This window comes from Ammospiza caudacuta, chromosome Z, assembly GCF_027887145.1.
Source record: "Ammospiza caudacuta isolate bAmmCau1 chromosome Z, bAmmCau1.pri, whole genome shotgun sequence".
NCBI lineage: Eukaryota > Metazoa > Chordata > Aves > Passeriformes > Passerellidae > Ammospiza > Ammospiza caudacuta.
The window spans coordinates 66563673-66584581 of NC_080632.1; the positions used below are offsets into that span (position 1 = coordinate 66563673).

General features: G+C 37.4%; 1 long non-coding RNA gene across 1 annotated transcript; it reads left to right on the forward strand.

Annotated features, from left to right (window-relative positions):
- Positions 1 to 550: 550 nt before the first annotated feature.
- Positions 551 to 20553, forward strand: LOC131571231 (uncharacterized). Its single transcript, XR_009275942.1, has 4 exons — positions 551 to 738; positions 2224 to 2286; positions 15436 to 15513; positions 18884 to 20553. It is a non-coding gene; the product is annotated as an uncharacterized LOC131571231 (long non-coding RNA).
- Positions 20554 to 20909: the final 356 nt, after the last annotated feature.

The window sequence follows — 20909 nt, forward strand, 5'->3', positions numbered from 1 at the left end:
TACAGTTCGTGGCTGCGCTCCGTCTGCCCCCCCGCCGCCCGCCCCTCCGCGCTGCGCAGCGCGCTGGCCGCGCTCCCCGCCCGGCCGGGCTGGCCGCCGCCCAGGGGTGCGGGATCCCCGCGGCCCGGAGCCAGCACGCCCCGCTCCCCGCAGCATCGCCCCGCTCCCCGCAGCCGCGCTGCCCCGGCGGGCTCGGCCGGCAGCGGGGCGGGCGCTGCCCTGGGGCTCCCAGACAGCGGGGGGAACGCGGGGCTGCGGATTATTGCAGACTAAGCAGTCTGGCGCTGCAGCATCGTGCGGGGGGAGGCGGGCGGGCAGGGAGAGAGCGTGTGCCTGTGCCTGTGTGTGTGTGTGTGTGCGCGCGTGTGTGTGTGTGTGAGTGTAAAAGGGGGATGGAGCTGGCAGCTGGCCAGCTACCATCAGAATTAGCTCATTGTTCAATATAACCAGCGCTGGCAAGAAAACCCAGCCCGAGAGAGGGAACGGGCAGCAGGGGGGGCGGGGGGGAGAGAGAGAGAGACTTTCCCCCAGCCACCCCCACCCCTTTTTTCTTTTTTTTTCTCCGAGGCTGCACTTTGGAAGAGGTGCAGTCATTCTTACCCACACCCCCTACCCTCTCTCTCCACTCCCCCAACTATAAATTCCCTTCTGTAGCATGCTGCCCTTTTGTAATCCACATTTGTGTTTCAGATCATGTAGAAAGGACAGAAAGTGAGCAGGGAGCGGGGGCTTTTGTCTGTAAGTATATACAATTCCAATCCACAGAATTTAATTTTTTTTAGTTAATCCCCTTTCTCTCTCTCTCCCTCCCTTTCTCCCCTTTCTGCTTTCTTCTCTCTGTGTTTCTCTGTTTCTTTTAATTTCTTTTAGATTTCTTTTTGTCCTTAGCTGGACTTTGCTGCAGCTTGGCTTTCCCCTCTCGGTGCACATTTCCAAACAGGCTTTTTAAAGGAAAATGAGAAAACGTGCAGTGTGTGTGTCTAACTCTTTGTCTTTGTGCTTTAAGGCTGGATTTCTAGGCTGAGGATTTTTCTGCACACATGCAAGGGGAGATGAGAAGTGATTTTCTAAAATGTTTTCCTTTTTCTGGGTTTTGCACTACGCAAACACCAAAATATGTTTTTGAACCCAATGCACTTGGCTTTGTTAGCATGCGTGCAAGGCTCTAGGACAGGTTTATCATCTCCTTTCTTCTCCCTTGTAAAACGAATCTCCCTCTTCTCTGCCCTGACACTGGATTCCTCTCAGGCTGCTGGGGTTTATTTTTAGAAAGCAGTCATTCTTGCAACAGCCTTCTGCATTTTTGCATGTGCAGCAGTTAAATTTTGGGTGGTTCTTTTGAGAAAAAAAAAGGCAACAAAATAACAAAGCCAAAACAAACCATGTTTTGCTGTACATGTACATGCTACTTTTTCTTTTTTCAAACATTTCTGTGTATATTTATGGATATATGAATTTGCAGTTTTAAATCCAATATGTATGTGTGTGTTTGTGTAAACATATGACTCATTCCTAATTATATTTCGTACATACATGCTATAGGTAAGAAATATGTAATCAATAGAAGAGAATTTTAATTTTTGTTTCTATAAAGAAAGCTGATAAAGGAGATATGCTACAAATTCAGTCCATTAAGACCGTGATAATTTAAGGTAAATGAGGTAGGACCTACTCTTCTTTTTTTTCTCTCCCTGTTTAAAATAGGGGGTGTGTGTGGAATAGAGAGAGGGAGAAAACTGGAGGTTATGTAATGCAGTGCCATTTCCAAAAATACCTACTCTCTGGGCTGTTACATTGTGTTATACTTGTTCCTTGATTGCAAAAACCCACACTTAGTAGTATGCCTGGGAACAATGGACCACAAATTACAGTAAACATAGACTGACAGGTTTTTGTCCTCTTGACTGATTTTTACTTGTGTTAACCATTACATATGGGGCTCTTCAGAAATATACCCAGTGCTAAGAATAGCATAGGGTTCTGCAAATCCAGGTACCAGGGATTCCTTTGTCCTATATTTAAGCCTACAGACCACTGAAGTGCAGAGATGCATGATATATAAGCATATGTGTGGTTAGAATAATTTGCATGACTTTAATCTTAACCACTGAAGCTTATACTTGGTTCACCCACTGTTATGCTGGCAAGAAAAACCTTTTAACTATTGCGACTGTTGGAATTACTTTTTTTTTTCATTTTTAATTTTTTTTAAATTGTTTTCAGATTGTTCTCCTTGTGCTACTTGAGAGAAACTGCAATCCCAAGACTTAACAGAACATAAAAATGGTAAGAATTAGTTGCTTTAGCAGAGTATCAATAATTTTTTGTGTCATTACAAACCTTATTTCCCTGTTCCCAATACTCATTTATAAATAGGACCTTTATATGACAGTTTTTGAGGCTATGGGGACTTGCCATACAATAACTGATGTAATCTGAAAAGCTCCTTATTTTGGATCTTTTATTTTCTTGCATTTTTTAATAAAAATCTGAAATCCGTCTCTGTGCAGTAAGGCTTATTTAATTGAAACAAGAAATATTTAAGTTATTGTGAAAAATACACATCATAACATATGTAGCAACACATGCAGACAAAACAATATCCAGTAATGCCAACACTGACACCTTTCTCCCAAAAAGAAAAAATAGGTCATTGCACTTTGTAAGTGAAAAAGATTTAATGTTAGTCTGTCCGGGAAGTTCATAAGGTGCAACCTAAATTTTCTTATTAGGTTAACCTTCTGAAAACACCACCATTCTTTGTGACACATATCTGTTCTAGAAAAAAGTGTTTAGGCCTAAAACCTGACTGAACTTACAGGCACTTGTTTGTAGTGTGTTTAATGAACAACAACCTCTTTCCTTCAGTGCTAATTGTGTTTCTGTTTTTATTGATTAAAGACCATTTTTATATTCTGAGATACCACTGCTGACAAACTCCTGATTTTAAGGATATGCATGTAAAAATGGTATTCTCTGAGAAGGACTGTCTCAGACTCAGGAGGACAAAGGTAACTGTATTTTTTCAGAAAAATGCTCAAAGTAGTCAGATTTTGTTCAGACAGTTTTTCATCCTATAGCCTTCTTAGTTGAGAATGCAGCTATGTCAGAATCATATATAAATTAAATACATGTATTGGCAAAAAAGTCATACATTTTGGATGCTACAGGAAAAAATAATGATAAATGATGTTAATGTTAATTAGTATTGAGCAATGCTTTAAGTAGCATTGCATAGGATGTACATTAGCACATAATATTTTTTCCCAGTGTGAGGTTCCGAGGGACATACTCTTATGAAGATTGGGCTAATTGCATTAATATTATCCCTTTCTGGTTCTTTGGGATTGTTTTGATATGGGGGAGGAGTGATGATCAAAGAATTATTAAAATAAGCAAATACGTACTCTGTTATAAAGGCTTTGTTTTTGTTTTTGGCTCCTTGTTTTTATCATTCCTATCTGCAAAAATAAACTTGCAAATTTCTGGAGTTTTAGTCTATTCTGGAACCTACTTTCATCAAAGTGCTTTGCTCATCTGTGTATAAGTGAATAGATGGGGGTGGGGAATTAAAAGGGAAATGATTCACTTAAACTGTGAATAGAAATAATGCTAAAATACATGTTGTTCACACAACTGTGGAATATTGGACAAGGCAACTGTTTTCCTACCAACACCAAGGTGACAATCAGCCCACATTTTAGATGTTATGCAGGCTGCTCTGTGCAATGTGTGCCTATTATGGAACAAAAGATTATTTTAAGTTTAGTAAGGCATAAAATAGCCACTGATTTCTTCCAGCAGATGGTTCTATAAATCTAGCAAGGTTCCTGTAGTAGTCAGTTTTATAGAGCCAGTCTCTGGGCCAGAACATAAAATACAACTTAAAGCTATCCAAATGCAAAAAATAAAACGTACCCACCTGTCTAGTCCCATTGTGTACTTTGCAGTGTAACATAAATACAGACCTCATTTAGCTGTTTTTAAAAGTTCCCCTTCTTTTTTGTGATAAAAATTAAAATGCACTATTAGGTTTTACCCCAACTTGCAAGGATGTTTAAGATGTGATACTTGGCAGAATCTCTTCTCCTACCACCACCCTTCCTCCCCCTGTTTTTCATTCTGGCACACTAACACCAAATGTAATTCTAAGTCAGACCAGTGACATACTTTCCTTGCAGTAGTGGACACATTTGTCTTTGGCATATTTCTTCTCGTATTAACTGCGAGTATCTCTCTAACCATTCTAATTTACAGGAAATATTCTTCTTTGCATATCAACACTTTCTACACACTGAAATACATGATGAAAGTGCTTACTTTGTTTTGATATCACAGTATATGCAAAGGCTCTACCCTGCTCTCACTGGTCAGTTAAAATTTAGCTATTGTGTTTCAGTAGACTCAGATAGATGTTTAAAAATGGGGGAAAATAGCCTTCTTATTCCTTTGCCAGTCTGAAAGTTCATTAATTATTTAGCCAAGCTTAAAGTAAGATTTGAAAAGACTAGAATAAACTTGTTCAGTGAGAACAAATGAGTTCTTAGTTTAACTTCACTGTCTTGCCCTCTTACTTTCTTAATTTTCTTTTCTCATAAAATGTTTCCTAAACATTTTAAACAGTAAAGGCAAGTTATTTAACACATTAGTTTTCAATGCTACTTCTCCTTTTCCTGGACTTGAAATAAGAATTACCTGATTAATTAATCATTCTTTCTTGCACCTGTTTTATATTAATATCCTCAATTTTAAGAGGAACAGAAAAGCAGAAGAGTGCACTTCCTATTATTCTTATAATTTTAACTCATGGTCATTTTAAGCCATTTTACACAAGAACATTTGCCATTTGAAGATCTGTCCTTACTTCTGCATAATGCATTTCCTTTAAGTGTCTACCTGAAGGAGGAAAGAACCTTTTATATATATGTACAATGTATAAAACCTGGGGTCACTTAAGTGGTCTTTTAATTTGAAATGCTAAAACTTCTATATACTGCCTTTGTGGCAAGTGCTGAGTGTTATGAAATATAAACTAAAATTTTACGTAATATTAACTAAAATTTTGGCTAACAAGGGGGAAAAAACTTCTAACTAAAAAAGAATTTTAAAAAAGGAATTTGTTTTAAATTTTTTTCTGCCACTTTCAATCATTGAAAGTGATTTAATAATTTAAATAAAAAACATGTTAGAAGAGTGGGAGTAAGGAAGTCCCAATTCCAGTTTTCTGTGATCTCAAAGAAGGCTCCTACCAAAACCAGGAAAGGGTTGGGTTTTGTGTTGTTTGTTTTTGTTATGGTAAATATTAGCTTTTAAACGAAGAAATCAGATCATCATTTTAGATAGTTAGAGAAGTAGTCTGTTTATTTGCTTTCAAAGCACTCAGGTGTGTCCTTTTCTCCTTCTTGTGGATTTTAAGTTCTGGGGCCTCACAGTGATGGTGCTTAAAGAATTTAAACTAACAAAGCTAATAAATGTGTATATCAGTAAACAGATCCTTAAGACTTTAATTTTGACTTTTCTGAAAGTAAACGGAAGATAATGTAGAGCCAATCATAAATTTTCTCCTGACTTACCACAATGAGATGGCTTTCTTGTCAGCATTTCTGGCTGGTGGGGAGTCTCTGGGCTGGCTGTTGTACAGTATAGCTGTGTCATCGCAGAGCAGAAATGCTCTGGAAGTAGGTCACTTGGGCTGAATGCTTCCTGTCCTGCATCCTTGCCTGAACTGCATCACTTCTGAGGTTATTATCTCATATTTTGTCATTTACATTCCCTGCATTTTATAGTCTTACTTGGAGGAAAAGGGAAATAAGGGATGATGACCTTTAGGGGTGAGAACAGTTTGGAGAAAAGCCCTTTTTTTTAAGTTAGAAGGAAAGAAAAGACAGCCTGCATTTGGTTGAAGAGAAAAGAATCACCATCCCATTTAGTTTTTTGTTTGTGTGGGTTTTCTTCTTCTAGTTTGTAGAGAAATTTATAATATCATTTACATTAGGTGAAGATATTTCTGAAGAAAATTTAGCGTTTAAAATTTCATACCAGTTTAACTAACCTCTTTCCAGGGAGTTACATGCAGGTGTCTTTAAACATTCTGTAATTTTCTGTGCCCCTGGGCTGGAACAGCTTTTCATAATTTTAGGATTATTTGTGGAGAATGGAGTCTAGAATTGGTCTGGCAGAGGCAGGCATTATTTGGAAGCTTTTATATGCTCTGAGGAAAATAAAAAAAAAAAAAAAAAAAAGGAAAAAAATGCAAAAAGAAAAAAAAAAAGAGCAAGGTGATGAAATAAGGCATTATGCCCAGCCTATTACTAGATGCACATTGGACAAAAGCAGCTCTTGGTCTGGCATGAGAAAACTCATACCTGGTTGATTATTACCAAGCCTGGTACTGGAACTGGAATTGGAGTCTCCTTTATGGTAAGTCAGAGCCACACAGAACCTGCAGGACTGTCTGACCCCCTTCTGCTCACATATAGCATGGCCATAATTTGGTCAAGAGAATTTATTCTGAGGGATGAAAGCTGAATAGTTTTGGCCATCTGAACACTTATATTGTGCTTTTTTATTATGCTTATGTAATGCACATGCTATACATTGTGTATAGTTTGCACAGTGCTACTTGATTGCTGAAAACTCAGGGAGAATTAATGCTTTTCCAGCTTTCAAAGTTTGTAAGCAGAAATACAAACCAGTTTCTGCAATACTTCTGTCAAGCCACCTGTTCAGCTGAGCAAAAAACAAACCTTTACTTGATTATGGGTAGAAAAGGCAGGTTTTTTAAAAAAACAATTTTTGCACAAAGCTATAGATACTGTGGATATTTCAGTGGTAGAGCTCATATGCACATGAAAAGACAAAAGCTTTTTATATACTTGTTTCTACTCAGTCAGAAACATGCTCTGGATGCTAAAATTTTGCTACTTTGCCCCAGCATACTCTATCTGAACCAAACTGTGTTGACACATGGAATGGGAGGCTTATGTAATACTAAGTCCAGGGAAAATCTTTATAATTTTTTTCTCAAAGGATGAAATTTCAGAGAATCAGAAATAAGAATATACATCTAATAACACTATAGATATAACATTGGTTTTTTAAGGCTTGGGATCTAATGCCATCACTAACAATATTTTTACTTTTTTTCTGACTTTGCTATACTGCTGCTTCATAACTGAATTCTGATCCTTGTATATGCTGAAGGGATGGGGAAAGGAGGACACTTAATAGTTCTAGAACAATTTTATATGCATAATTCAGCTGGCATCATTGACAGGGACAGGGTATTTTAATAAAATAGTTTTATCTATCTGTATTTTGGTTTTATTTCAAATATCTATTCACCTCATTAAACCATATTAATTGAGGGCACAATCTTCAAAGATGAAAAAGATATTATTTCCAAATGTTTAATGTAGAATGATAGTATGAATCACTGTTTGAGTGTTACATGCAATTCTGTTTGGACTTCTGGTCTGGCAAATTCATAGTAGCAGTACTGAATGAATCCTTGTGTACCTGTTGCTGGGAGGATTCCTGATGTTTCCTTTTGTAAATACTGCATCAAAATGAACAAACAAACAAGTAAAAACAACCCACCCTCAGAATAAATAGGATTTTCTTATCCTGCAGGAAGAAGTGTCTCTGGAATAATTTTGTAAACAGTAACCTAATTATCTCTACTGGCTTGGCATACTTGGGTGGGAGCAAGTTAAAAAATGTTCTAAGAAATCTGTGTGTCCTCGCTGGAGGTGGTAAAAGCCTTGGCTTAATACATACATTATCAGAAAGAACCCCTGGCCTCTTCCAGCACTGATGTTTAGAAGGCACACATTGACTCCTCATAGCTACCTCAGAAAGGTCAGGTTAGAGAGGAGCAAATCTTCTTCTTTGCTTTAAAATGACTGTGTATCTGTGATAAATCTCCATCACAATAGAGTATGAGTTTACACAGCTCCTGAGATGAGTCCCAGAACCCACAGATTTTTTTATTACTTTTAGCCTCCAGAACATCCATGATACATTTTGTGCTTTTGTGTCCGGAGTGGCACTTAGCTGCATTACTATCTGTCCAGTAGAGGCTGGTAATAGGGAGGCTTCAGGTAAATGTACCACAGTGCTTTCAAGCGCTTGTTAACAGTCAGATGCCCTCATTACACCTCTTTTAATGAGGTAAGCGAGGACTGGCTCTACAACGTTGTTCTCTCTCCTATTTCCAAGAGTATGGCTGGGGCTTTTCAATACTTGCCTGCAAAATGCTACTTGGGCAAGGGGCTGGCACCTCCTGAGGGGAAAGAAGGGCTCTGCACTTGGGGAACTGCATCCCTGGTTGGATTTCTGCTCATCTTTTTGGTATTTGGGAGAAAAGCTCTTGCAGTCCAAAGCAGTCGCTTGAGCCTTTGGTAAGTTACAGCATTCAGGGCATTATTTAGAAAACATATAGGAAATTTGAAGAAATAAACACTTATTTTGGGAGACTGCTTGATGTATACATTTTGTGTACCCCAAGAGTGGAGGGCCAGGTTTGGGAGGGCACACAGGAGAGGTATTATTCTGGTCTATCTCTGTCCCTATTCTTAACAGTTTACTACAGGCCACTGTTCTTGCTGGATTTCCCCTTAAGATCAAAACTTGATAAAATGAGGACATTGGACTAAATAGACTCTTTGGTCAGCCTCTGACCATGCTCCTTTTCTTCTTCCTCTGTCGCTCAAGTAATTTGTCCATGTTATGTATGAAACTACTGAAAAAGTACTATGCATCCTTTGGGTCAGAATTTTTGTTGTGCATCCACCTCAGTTTGTAACAAAAGACTTGCTTATGCATCTTTTTCTGCAGTTACTATTAGATGTAGGTGCAAATAGTTACTAATTAACCTCTAGCTTATTGCACTTGAAGAGCAAATTACAAACTCCTCTGTAATTAACTGAGAGCTAGAGTAATATTTCAATTCTCAGCCTTGTTGTTGTTGTTTTTCTGTATGTTGCATGTTAAGTAAAACAAAAAAAATTACTGTGGTACAGAGGCAAACAAAATAAATATGTTGTACTGGGGTTGTACTGGGTTCTGAGTTAGGTTTTCTGGATGGCTGATTTGCTTATTTTGATTTCTCTGATGTTTTGCAGTTTTGGAGAACATAGAAATTTACTGGAGGAACAAAGTAATTTGCAGCCATTTTATTACTTGATGGAACTTTCCACATAGTATGCATTTGTTTTTTTATTTTTTCTGAAATAAATATATTCTTTCCCTTTCGAGGAGTGCAGTACTCTGGTAATAGTTTACTCTTAGTAAAATTCATTAATTCAGTAAGAAGTTGGAGGAGCATTTATGATTGTGTTCACTTATTACTTATGACTTGTTACTGCTTAATTTTTTTTCTCTTAGTCTTTGTATGCATGGTAAATATTAACAATGTTTTGCAATTTTTTTTTGCATTAACGAAGTAAAAAAGCAGCATGACACTTGTAGCACACAAGTAGGATTGATTGATCCTTACTGGTGCAGAAAAGTGAAAATTTATTCCTAAAAATTGCATCACATTCAGGTGGTGTGGAGTGGATTCCTCCCCAGGGAAAGTTGGGAAGTGTTTACTAGAACTAACCTCATTCAATCACCTATGTTAGAATACAGCTAAAGTTTCTGTAGAGGGGTTCTTACTGGGTAAGGAAGTGTGCAGCAGTCTTATTTTTAAATACACATATAAAACATGCAGCCTGTATATGGATGAGGACAGGAATGAGTCCCTTGAAGAAGCTGATGCAGATAAGCCAGGATAGGAGACTGCATAGGAGGAGATGCTTCAGTGTAACCTCAAGAACAGTAAAGGAAAACAGATGACAAGGGGTTTATAGGAGAAGCTTTACAAGGTCAATTCCTTATGCTGTGTAGGGAAGGAGCAAATGACATCCTCTTCTGTGAAATTTACAGAAATTGCAGAAGAGATGCAAAAGGACTACAAAAATCATCAAATACCTAATAAATAAACTTTGTAATTCATTTGCAGTGTGGAGAGGGGGATGCAAGGAAAAGCATACTTGTCTCATTTAGGCCTTTTCATCTCTATGTGGTTGTGAGTTTGAGTCATCAGATGGGGAGGAATAAAAAGCAGCAGTAATATCTTCCCCAAGAAAAGGCAAATACATCAAAAGATGCTGATGTAGAGAAGTCAAAGGCAAATTCAGGTGTACAGCTGTCTTGCCATGTTCTGCTGATATACTGCCAAGTATTAATTATCATTGCAATGGCAGATAAAGTCTCACAGAGGTGTGCTACTTGGAGCAATCCCAGCTGCAGAATCATGATGTAATTCTTCATCAGTTCTCTCAAAACATTTATCTAACCTTTACTTTGTGGAACTAACCCAAGCGAAATAAATGTAAATTATTGATTTTCCCCACTGGTTTTTTTTTTTCTTTTGATAATCATGGCACTGATGTGAAAACCAGGAATGACAAAAAATCTGCTGCCCTGACAGGATACTGAAATCATGACGTCAGGTTATTTGGGATGACTGTCGCTGCATCTCAGGCAGAGGCTCAGACTCGTGGTGCAGAGATACTCAAAAATGCAAACAAGTTCACAAAATTGTTAAGCCTCACATCTGCTAAATCACACATTCACAGCATTTTAAAATTATTAAGCTAAGGTAATGAAGTTGCACTTTAACTTGGGCAGGTTTGGTTTCTGCTGTTTCTGTAGGGAAATCTTCCTCAGTGAGCCTGTTACAGTATCAGGCTATCACAACAGCAGCCTCCCATTTCATCATGAGTACAGCTTCTTAAACATAACAGAGGCTCATCAAAACTTTAAGGACTCACTGAAATAAGGAGTAATGATGAGTACTCTTGATGTAGCTTTGTCCTAGCCCTCTCCAGAAGGTCTAGAAAATAAAAGCTTTGACTGATAGAATACTTCTGTCCAACTAAACTCTCCAAAAGTAGCAACCATTCAGCAGACAGTTGCTGTATTTATTAAATCCTGTGTGCTAGGTTAGGAACACGGCGGATATTTGTATTTTGTACTTTCATAATGTTTCACTCATAGTCTTAAAAATAAATTGCTGAGGATGGGAGCATTAGTTTATCCCTTGCACTGAGGCAAAAGCTTTGATCCTAGCACAAGCTTTCCCTTCAGTTTGGTTTAAAAAAGAATTAGTGAGGTTTTCATTCACAAAATTATTTATTTAGTGTTTGAGTAGTGGTGCAGTAAGATTGTGTATGCATTTGGATTGTGATTGTTGGATGTTGGTTAGAAAGAAAATGTTTTACTGCAGTGGGAGTCATTTGGGGGAATTAAAAAGTACATGGTAGGATGTGCTGTGAAACATACATCTACAGCTCAAACTAGCTGGTAACTAAGAAATTTTAAAGAAATGTGGGTACAGAAATGAGAAGCAGTGCTTCTTTTTGCTTATGCAGCCCACTCTCAGGAGGAGGGTGGCCTCTCTCCCTTTTCTGTTCTGGATTAGGTGCAGAGGGCACTCAGTCCTCACAGCTGCTCACTGCTGCAGAGAGAACATGCATACCTCTTTCTTTCCTTCTTTTTCCCACACACCTCCTATTATTCCACTCCTATGTTCCTCAGCATGTGGCCATCTGTGTTTGCTATTACACTGCTAATCCATATAGTAAATATTTTTCTTTTTTTCTTTTCCTTTCCTAGGCAGAATTATTGGACATGGTCACTTTTTATTTGGAATTAGGATCTACAGCACTTGTCATCACTTCCTTTTTGTTTTCACTTCCCCCTGTCTCACAATTGGTTTATAAGACAACGGGGTTACCTGAAGCTTCTCTAAAAGGTTGTTGCTGATTTCCTCAGAGCAGTTGCTCTTCAATTAACTTTTAGTTAAGAAATCAAGAGTGCAGTTGAATACCACTCTACATCCTGAATAAGACTTGATTGCAAGAATTCAGTTGAGGTTCACATGGGGGAAAAAAGGAAAAAAAAATTTAGAAATAATAATTACAAAGGTTTTCTCAATTGTTTCTTAACTATAAAAACTTCGGGAATGCTTAACAGGAGTATACTCATTTTAATAAGTTAACATGCCATAAATCTGGGGTTTTTTGCTGTTGATCAATTTATGTGAATGTTTGAAAGATGCTCTTAGTGAATAGGAATGAAGAGTGGGTACCAAATCAATTTTAGCATTTTGATGTGACTTTTAGTGTATGTTAAGTTCAGCTCTGTTCAAATTATTTTATGTATCTGTTTTAAGGCTTGGCAAAAGACTGTACTCCCTTACCACTGTTCTTTAAGAAAGCATGGCTTAAAATGGAAAAAAATCCAGGAATTAGAATTTTGAAATGTCGGTAAAACAGAGCAAGAGCAAAAGAGTTTCTCAGTCTGTTGGCCAAAGGACTAAAATGGACTCTGCTGGTTTTTAACCCTCCTGGTTTGAAAAAACGCAAGTTGAAACAACCCAAAAAACTATCAGTACTTCTGGAATCTGAGAGACCTGGTAAACAGACCAGGCATTTATTTGCCTCCACTTTTGCTCTTCTGTAATATTAAAATGCATTATTTGTATCTTTTCAGGAGACTGGAGGCTACAAAATTGAACACATAGACAACCCATAATTCCCAGTTTTCAAACTGGCCTCAATGTTTAAGGCAGAATTGCATGTTATTGTGTCTCAGGTAGCTCTTCCCACATCTGATGGTTCATGAATGAAGCTTCCTGGCTTGACTGTCTGGCTAATGAGGATCAAACAGTGAGGCTATCAGTGTGAGTCAGCATTATGCAGACTTGCAGAAACTGTACTTTTCAATCCACCCTAAAGCTCACTAATTCCGTTTTGAGTCCTGATACTTTGGTTATTTAAGCCAAGCCTGCACTTGCATAACATTCAGACAGGAAGTACTAAGAAATGAAAATTTGGTGTGTTTCAATGGAAGCATTTATTTAGAAGTGTTTGCTTCATGCTAACAGCTGGAATGTTGTAACTCTTGCATACTACTCTGTAATGGAGCATTGCTTTCCTCTGTCATAGCTCATCTTGCAACATTTATATCAGTACTTTTGAGCTGCTGTAACTGAATTAATGTTCTATGTGTTTTTCTAATAGCCTAGTTTTCAGTATATTTGAACTTCTAAGTAGCTTCTGCATTTATAAAGCACAGCAAGATGTCATGGTTTGTTTTATATCTTTTTTTCTTTTTCTCCTTCTGGTGAATTACAGTAAATCTAAAGTGGACTTCTCTACACCAGCATCTTTTTTTTGCATTCCAGAATCTTCCTCCACTTGGACAGATTCCAAGCCATGATTCTCCAGCCTTTCAGCATTGCTCCCAATGTCCTTTGTCCATTCAGGGCTCTGGTACAGTCCTAGCAGAACAGTAACTTCATATGAAATAGGTCCATGTGATTATTATCTACCAATATGGGCCACAGTATTTGTTTTTGAAGAAGAAAAAAGGATATTATTGATTTTTTGTTTTTTTAACAGAGAATTACTATGAAAGATTGTTTGGGGATTATGGGGGTATTCTGCAGGTGATAGGTTTTGGTGTTTGTTTTTTTTAAACCCTGGAGCATAGTTGCAAGCTCATCTTACACTTTACACCTTTTCCCTCCTGCCTCATTCCCAAAATCCACCCACAAACTGCAACTCCTTCAAGCTTTTATGAATTTAATTTAAAGAATCCTTTCTTTTTCATCTAACTTCTGGTGCTTATTTTATTCCTATTAGGTTGTTAGTAGGGATAACACAGCCCATAGTCTAACCTAAATACATCTCAGACTCCATGGAAAATATACAAGTTTGTATTCATGATAATGACTAATTCAGCATTCTGATGCTTATGTGATCCTCCCATATAGATTTTGTATACTTTGCTGGTGTGAACAGCATGTCCTGCGGTAGAGCTGAACTCCTACTGCTATTTCCCACCACAGAAAGTATGACTACACAATAAAATCAAGACATAATTGCAGAATGAATAACAAGTGATTATAAATAGCGACAGAAAAGCTCAGAGGTTACTTGATATCTTTCATACAAGTGTTCAAATATTCAGAGTGAGCATTAACTGAACTCACAGAGTGCCCTGTGCCACACATTGGTTATTTTATGTCAAACACACCCAGAGAGCTGAACTGACTTGTCTGAGACATCAGATATGAAAAAAATCTGTTGCTTTAATCCGTAGAAAGTACTGTTTGTACTGCAGAAAAGCACAGGAGAATGTATAAAGCAGGCACTGCCTTGAGTTTTTTGTTTTAAATTTCTCTCCTCTGTATTTTTTTCCTCTGCATTATAGAAGAGTTCAGTATTTTCTATTGGGAAGAGGATTTAAATACTCTTCCAATATTTTCTCCAGGATAGAACTAGTGCAGTTGTGACAGCTAATTGTCAACATACACCTCCCCAGGAATGAAAACTTTTCTCATGTTTCAATATATGCACAGGAGCAAGAGAATGGGTAAAACTGGCCCAGCACTTACTTAACTGACTATGAAACTTTTGATTTCTAAAGTGGAAAGAAATCTGAATGGTGTAATTTATAATGGCTAGCTCAAAACACTGATAGTTTGACATGCTGGCATCATGCAGAAAGAATTCAATTCTCCCAACTCCAAGAGCCCAGGAGAATGACCCAGCAAGAAAATAAATTTAAGAATTTCAGCATTGTATGTAACTTGTACCTGAAAACTTGGTGTTTTTGAGACTGAGATGAAGAGATATTCTGATTTTCATCTTGAAGATTAAGATCATCTTGAGCCTGAGATATTCATCTTGTTATTTGTTCACTTTAACCTCTACTGTAGTCAGTGCCCAGCTTTGGATCTTGCCCATTTTACATTGAAAAATTTTCCTGTGGACAGCACCTTGTAGGACGGCACCTTAACTGTTGAATCCTGCTGCCAGCTACTTTATTGTATGTGTTTTACAATGGATTGGAATTTCTTTAATGTGGAAAATGCAGGGAGCTAACACGGAATTCTAACTTTTTCAAGTTATGCATTCTAGTTTACCAGTCATTGTGAAAGGATATCAAAGGTGTGGTGCTCTTGTCACCTACAGTCATCAGCAAAGATAATGAACTTCATTAAGCAGCCCTTTGCCAGTGACCTGTGGAAAAGGGAATGGACAGGTTTTCTTACAATATCCTCAGCAAGTTCATTAATACAGACATCCTCTATAAAGAATTTATTAAAGATATTTTAAAAACCACATTCTATACTCTTTTAATTATTTTTTTAAAGTATCTGTTGAATGTGGGCAAACATAAAACAATGTAGTTGGAATGCTCTAGAGACAGATGTTGTCATGGGTACAAAATATATGTACTAAACATTAAACACCCTGGGCCAAACTGTGCTGACATTAGACTTGTTTTAGTGACGTGGTCTGTCACATGAACACCACTGCATTTAATGAATCTCTCTTTGTTAGTAAGATCTTGTATATATTTATGTCATTACAGGTTTATCAGCCAGGTTCAATGATTTGGATGAGCCAGATGATCTTTCCAACCTGCCGTGGGGATGGGGGATTTCCAAAGGTAAAGTTATTTATGTAATTTCTTTCATATAAGAAATAGTTTGCTAAGATGAAAGTTTTTGGGAAAAAAAAATTAAAATGGAAAGTTCAATGGATTTTATTTTACAACCACTTGAAGAAAGTAGCCGGCACTCCTGATTTCATCACGAGTCTCATGTTGCTCTGTTTTTCCTAAAGCCTTGGCCCCTTGCACCATGCAGTTACCTGAAGAGCTCGGTTTTCATTTTATAATTATGTTTTTAGCCTTCAGGCTTGCAGAAAACATGGACTCTTGTTGGCTGCATACCAGAAGGAAAACATACTAATTTTCAAAGGCTCATATTTCTTAAGCCTGTCTCTTGATTTTACAAGCTTGACATCTGAGTTTTGAATGCTTTATTTTGGCAATGCTTTCCTAGCAATGCAGATGAAAAAGTCAATGATAATGCAGCAGGAGGAACTGGATGGTGTTGCTTATCTTTTATTAAGCATCTTGCTTGTGGATTACCTGGCTTGAGTAACAAGCATACAAGCCTGAAAATTTTCATCTGAGTTTGACAAGAAGTACCACATACAAAGGCAGAAGATGTGGCTCATCAGACAGCATTAATAAGATTTTATTGTGTTACCATTACTGGTTTAAAAATGGAACTGGACATGAAATTTCAGTAGTGAAAGATAAAGATTATGCAGAACCATGTGCATGATGTACGTGTTTTATTTTCATATTCCCTTTCAATTACTGGCTCAAGCAGGTAAGTAAGAAGAGAACACATGGAAAATTGTTTTGATTACGTTTCAGTTAATAACTAGGCTTCTGCTCATTGTTAACAAAACTCTGCTATTGTTCCATATGGATAACACTATATTTTCCTCTACTCTTTTTCCTCTACAAGGGAACTTCTAAAGTTTATAGGTGGGATATTTGCAGCCTCATGTGCCAGCCTGCCAGTCTTTAAACTAGCATTAATGGCAGTACTGTGATTCTTAGCATTCACAGTATTCCAGAAGTTCAGCTGAGAAGGCTGGTACCAGTGCCAGAGCCTGATTAATGTGCTCTGTAGGGTCAATCTTACATCAAATGAATTTGCTAATTTTGTGAATCAGCTGTGTCTTAACTAGATGATTTTTATTCAAAATGTTAAGTTAGAAGCTTTCAGTAAGTTGTCAATCATCATTAAACAAAGTTTCTTCTAAAGCACAGGAATGAAACTGTGCAGTATGTGCAGCATAGCAACAATGCTGCATTATATTGGATTTATGAATAGCTGTGGGTTTAGGCTGTACATAGTTTAAAATAAAATGTTCTCAGAAAGGATAATGGTTTCTCAACTAGCCAAAACATATTATAAATCTTTTTCCCTTTTAAAGTTACTGGATTCCTGCTTTTAAAATACAATTTTTTTCCTAGCCTTTATGTAATTCTTCAGAAGATATTTGGCATGTGCTAGTACAACAGCCAGTTTTTAGAACTAGCTCCAAATTTTATTTCACAATTGACATTCAAATGCAATTTCAATATTGATTGCACATAGTCCAGATTCCAGCAGAGAATCATCTTTAACAGAAACTGTGCATATTTGGAATTTTTTTCATTTGTACTATAAAATTAATTAGGATAAATTGGTGAAAAAAACTGCAGAAAGTTTTGAGTCCTTTAGATGAGCGCTTTTATCTACTCAATGCTAAATAGCTTGAACTTCTGAAAATATAAAGTAAAATACATAGATTTTTAATAACTATTATTTGAGATAAAAGTGGGGGGGGTTTGTTTTTGTTTTTGTTTTTAATTTTATTTTCATGCAACAAACAAACATAAAAGGCTTCAGTTCTTAATGACAGTTTATTTCCAGACGTAGAAGGGTCACATGGGACTTTATATCTCATGATTGTATGGCAGGATTTCAGGACTGAGATTGTTTTCACAGCTGAAAAGGAACTGCCCAACACAATGCTTTTGGAAATTTGCCCAGACCTTTGGTCTGTGTGGTGTGCCTGTTTGCATGTGTAAGTTTCTAGTTTTCCCTTTGTATCCTGTAATGATACACAAGTAACAAATTTAGCAAAGCAAAAATAACTAAAAATATTATCATGAGGATGGAATTTTCTAGAGTACTTTGAGGAAACCTATTTGTGCAGTCACTAAAATTTAAATGTTATTTTCTCATTTTGAAATTCTTGCAAAATACCTATATTGGTCTAGCAAATATGCGTTACAACTCCTTACCCTTCTGCGCATGTACTGACCAAATTCTGCGCCTTTACTCTGTTTCTTGGTGCCCCAAAGGAACAGGTTACCAGCTGTCTCCAGAAAGGGATTTTGCTCTGTGCTCAGCCTGAAAACTGCTCCTGTGTGTAGTGCAGAACTCCATGGGGAGTTCATCTACCTAAAACCAAAAGTTATCCTGTACACTGTGATAAAGAGAGGGAGAGCCATGGGATGGCTTCATTCCCAGCACAAGTAAATGTAGCAAGTATGAACATCCCAGTGAAGATTCTGGGTTTGAAGAAAGGAAAATTGCTGAAAATTGCACTTTATTGATGATTGGGAAACTGCAATGTGTTTAATTCCTAATTCAGAAATGCACATCAGAAAAAAAGTGAACTTGGAGAAGATAACTTTAATTTCCTTAACAAAGAGAGATATTGAGCTTATGTGACAAACACATCCTAAACAATATGAGCAATAAAACACCTTTACTATTCTTACCACTTAAACACAAAAGCCACAGATTTTCTTTTTCTTTATCTTAAGCTAAACAAATTATTTTTGTTTCAGATCCCATAGTGACATATAATCAGCGAAGTACTTTAGGCATGTTCTTAGCCTTTAGACTTCATTCTGAGGCTTAAAATGAAGCATATTTTTAAATGCTGTTTAAAAACTTTGCTGAATAGACTCTATTAAAATGTGTGGTTACAAAGATCTGAGGCAGCTGGCTCATATGGCACACCACTTCCTTACCAGCTCAGAACAAGAAAACACTGCAGTTTTTTTAGTGTGCTCTTTCTGGTGGATTATTATAGAGAAGTGACTTAGTAGTGTATGTTGGTTGCTTAATTAGTAAAGTTTTTTAAAAATGAGAGGTCTAACCTGGAAAAAGTTCTCATAATATTAAGATGATATTTCGTAAATAAAATGTACTTTCATGTTGGATCTTCTGCATTTTTTGCTGCTAGGACACATTCGTTCATGCCCACGTGAAATGTTTTTCTTAGACGCTGCAAGAACTTCCTGGTTTTCAAACATCCCTTTGTTCTCTGTGGCATCAGGTGCTTCAGTCATGTTTAGTAGCTGAACTAAAGCTAGGGAGCTAGGGAAACTTTAGGATGAGAGAAGGGAGCATGCCACCAAACAAAGCACAGCTAACATCACTTTTTCCTCTCCACAGGGAAATCTCCCCATCTCAAAGGAAGTGAATCGCAAGAAAAGTGAGGAGGAGGGGGTGTGCCTGGCTCCAGCAAGTGGCTATGGACAACATTTCACCAAAATCAATTACCTCTACTCTTTTTAAACATAATTTCTCCATTCGTATTACATATGATGTATGGGTTTGATGAGGTCATGGTGTCATATATTGGAAATTGTTTCTGTGTAAATCATCAAGTGTAAGAAGAAACTATGGGACTCTGAGCCTTGCTTTAGAGAATAACAGTGGACAAACGTGTACCATAAAAACTATTTTTTAACATTCTAACTCAAGCGAAAGCTCTCAGAATTTCACACTGTGAATCCATGTTTACAAACATTACAGGTGGGCCCTCAGGCCTGGTTCTACCACAGCAATGTCTTTCACTACTCAAACTCCACAGCTCACACACAACCGGTAAACCACTCTCTCCATTTCCACCAACCCAAACTGCTTCTTGCAGAGGCTGAGAGTCCCCCTTTTTTTTCATTTAGATGTAACAAGCCTAGTAGTTTATTTTCATCGATTGTCTGTATATCTATATTTTATCCATGTACTCTTTTGATGTATAGAAGTAGTATGAAACTCATGGTTTCCTTGTGGTAAGTGATCGTGATGCTGCCACGGGATTTGAGACACTGATGAATGGTGCTATTTTGGACTTTAAATATGCTCCTTGGCAAGGTAGCTCTGATGGAGTTATTTTTTATTTCCATGTTCTGAGAGGGTGTTGGTACTTTGTTTTTCTGAATGTTGTTCTTTAGACTGGACTGACTTGTTTACTTGTGTCTTCAGTGTGGCTTTCTTATTCAGTGCTGTAGGTGAGTAACTACTTATAGTGTACAAGTGAGGAACTGATTTCCTATCAGTGTCCACTCACAAACATGCAGTTATAGTGGGAGCAATCACAAAACTGTAATTTTCGTAAAATCTCCCTTCTGACTCCTAACCACCTTATGGAGAAAGATGAGCAATAATTTTCCACCAACTTCTCAAAATCTCTTGATTTTTGTCTTTTTTTCTTACAAGCCTTTTTTAAAGAAGGGACAAGTTTTAATGTCCTCTTCAAATCCATAAACTAGGGGATATAGTAAGAAAAATACAGCAAATTTCTGGGAAGAGAAGTCCTAAAGGGGAAAGAGTACATTTCCACAGTACTGTCAACATGTGGAATTTACATTTTTGTTCTTGCTCCCAAACTACTATAAATACAAAATAACACAAACCACAAAACTAAGCAGTATCATCTACTCATGGAGTGTTGTTGTGTTAGACACAGTCTGAAAGCCCACCTTAATTTTTTATATGATTCTGTCTTTTAGCTATTCCTTTTACAGGGCAGGCCTTGTTCTGAACTGTCTTAGCTTCTGACTGTTAAATACCAATGCATGCACTGCACTTCTAGATTTCTTTCCTTTCCCTACCTTCTGTATCCCTTTCCTTGTGCACTCACTTTATTTTCCAATAGAATAGATAAGTCTGCTGTGCTGTACATAGAGCAAGAAGTAATATTCAGCAGTTGTGGCATTTATGTATAGTTGCAGTTGTGTACTGCTGAAAATGCAGGCTTTTGTAACAATGTGATCTTTAATAATGCAAGTACCCAATGTATTTTAGCTATTTTAGTAGGATTTGTTCAATAAATATGCAAGCTCTAAGGGTAGCTGTGATGTGTCTCTTTCCTTATTACAATAAGGGCAAGGTTCCTGTTACCAATTGTTTTCACCTGTTCTTTTCCTGAATCCTGAGGTTTGTTTCAGGAATATCTGGTGAAGTAAAAGGTAATTCCTTTTGTTACTTGCTAAACAATAGCTATCAAGATAACTTGAATGCCAGACCTGGATCTAGGAAATGATAGCTTGCTGGACAATGGCAGTGGCTTCCCACAGTGCTGAGTGGCTGGGTCAGATGTGACACTCAATGCCATTTTTAGTAGCCCCAGGAGGACACTCTGGGACTGTGCATGGCAAATACAACATGTTTCATTTTCTACTTCTGGAAAACTGAA